General features: G+C 49.1%; 1 non-coding gene and 2 pseudogenes across 1 annotated transcript; 2 read left to right on the top strand and 1 right to left on the bottom strand.

The window, feature by feature from the left end:
- On the top strand, positions 1-125 carry LOC136278596 (U2 spliceosomal RNA; annotated as a pseudogene).
- Positions 126-357: 232 nt separating this feature from the next.
- LOC136278594 (U1 spliceosomal RNA) lies at positions 358-520 on the top strand. The gene has a single exon (XR_010716429.1). It is a non-coding gene; the product is annotated as a U1 spliceosomal RNA (small nuclear RNA).
- Positions 521-1501: 981 nt separating this feature from the next.
- LOC136278581 (5S ribosomal RNA) lies at positions 1502-1620 on the bottom strand (annotated as a pseudogene).
- Positions 1621-2131: the final 511 nt, after the last annotated feature.

Genomic DNA, 2131 nt, shown 5'->3' with positions numbered 1-2131 from the left:
GCTGCTCATTGAGCAGCTCATATATTAAACTGATTTTTGGAACTGGGCTGTGGAAAAGAGGCTTGCCTCGTCCCAGCCACGGGTTGCCTCGGTATAGCACTACCTCCGAGTGCGGCCCACTTCCCTCTGGGGAAGACACATTCAATCCAAAACAAAGTCAACGGTATAGCATTCTTTTATGTTTACAGGAGCCCCGCCCGCCCTTAGAGGGGGAAGAGGTGAAAGAGGGATGATAATTCAGACAACAGACAATGGCAGGAACGGCCGCTGGCCTACGTTTTCTGAAGTGCGCAAAGCACTACCACAAGGACCTAGGGGTAAGTGGATTTTTTCACCGAGGGCAGACGCTGAAAAAGCATACTTACCTGACGCGGGAGGTACTGTGATCAAGGAGGCAGTCCTCTCAAGGCGAGGCCCTTTCATTGCACTTCGACTGGGTTGACCCTTGCGATTACCCCAAATGTGGGTAACTCGAGCGTATAATTCTGGTAGTGGGGACCTGCGTTCGCGCTCGTCCCGCAAAAGTCATCCAAACTATGTCTATATGGCCCTCTTACTGACTATCGAGGGTATTTTTGCTTTTGCAGTGGACCGGTAGACTTGCAAAGAAAGCAAAGGACGCACAACTGGCCAAGGTGTTGGCACGTTTGGAGGGGTAGAAGTGCATTGGAGAGACTGGAGGAAGGAAACAAGGTGAGTTTCGGGGCGGTGCGTAACTTTGCTGGCTGTTGTTTGTTCAAGGCCTGTCTGCTCTATTGTGTGTAAAGTCCAGTTCGTATGTATGTGCATGTTGTGAGTGCCGTGCCGTGCGGTGCTATGCGCGCGAAGGGAAAGGAAATGAAAGGAAACCAAACGGCCGATCGACCGAGCGAGCGAGCATAGAAGGGCATTCGACTTGGACCGTGAGTACACTTTGAACCTTTTGAGCGGTTTTATTGTCACTGGAGCCGCTTTTAGAAATGCTATTGCTATCGTTAGTGTATCCTTTGTGCGAGCAAGCGAGTGAACGAATGAACGAGGGAAGGAAACAAACTAGCAGAGTAGTAAAAGTATCGAACCTTTCCCCGATTCGTTTGCACTCTGAATGCCACCCTTGTCGACTCTGAGGGCCGTTGTTCGCGCGCCGCCTCTTGAGAGTGTGCGGGTGTTTTGCCACGTAACGATGGCTTAAACCTGCGTCTCAGAAGTGTGCGTTTTTTCTATTCATTTTTTCGTTCGTTATTTGGAATGATTTGATATCACAGAAGTAGAATTTGACATCATAAACTGTTCATCTCGCGCGTGCTCACTCGCTCGCGCGCGCTCTGTAAGAAAAGTCGATCGCACTAGAGTTTTTCGCCATTAGCTGGCCGATTTTTGACAAAAAGGTGTTTTCCCCCCCTCGTTTTTTGCTTTGATTTTGTTCCTCACTCACCTACGGCTCTCTATGTGAAATTGTGGTGTATGGAGAGCTATTTATTGGGATAAAACGTTTAGAGATGTTCGCAAGAAAAAAAATTGAAGACTACATCATGGGGTATTCCAAGGCGGTCAACCATCCAAGCACTAACAAAGCCCGACAGGGCTTAACTTCGGTGATCGGACTAGAACCGGTGATTTCACTGTGGTATGGTCGTAGACGAGGAAGTGGGGTCGAAAGTCTGCGTGTTATCTGCCAGGTTCAGGCTGTAAAGCGGCCACATCCCTGAGTGTAGGCGAATTTGAAATTCTAAAGCCCTAGTTTTCGTTACTCTAACCCTAAGAAATCGATACTCTAACCCTAAGAAATTGTTACCCTAACCCTAAGAAATGGTTACCCTAACCCCGAAGTCGGTACCTAACCCTAATGTATTTTCCTCAACCCAGTTAACACATTGAGGAGCATCGATTTGAAGCACTATTCCCTAGGGAGGGGAGGGAGGGGTCCCAAGAGACATAACGTGTCCTAAAAACCTATTATACAATGTTTTAGCTCCGTAGGTGCGTGTATCTGGCTTTAAAATCTTACAGTGAGGAGATACCAAACGGGTCAGCCTCTGGGACCGTCTGCGGGACTCGCAAGGGCTTGTGGGGGCGACCTGCTACTATCCACCATAAACCGTGGGAAGGATCCCTCGACCACCCCCCTCACCCAGGGCATGCTTCGGCATCG

The sequence above is a fragment of the Pocillopora verrucosa genome, unplaced genomic scaffold, assembly GCF_036669915.1.
Source record: "Pocillopora verrucosa isolate sample1 unplaced genomic scaffold, ASM3666991v2 scaffold_27, whole genome shotgun sequence".
Classification (NCBI taxonomy): domain Eukaryota; kingdom Metazoa; phylum Cnidaria; class Anthozoa; order Scleractinia; family Pocilloporidae; genus Pocillopora; species Pocillopora verrucosa.
The sequence above is the reverse complement of the archived record's forward strand: the minus strand, read 5'-3'. Positions and strand labels throughout refer to the sequence as shown.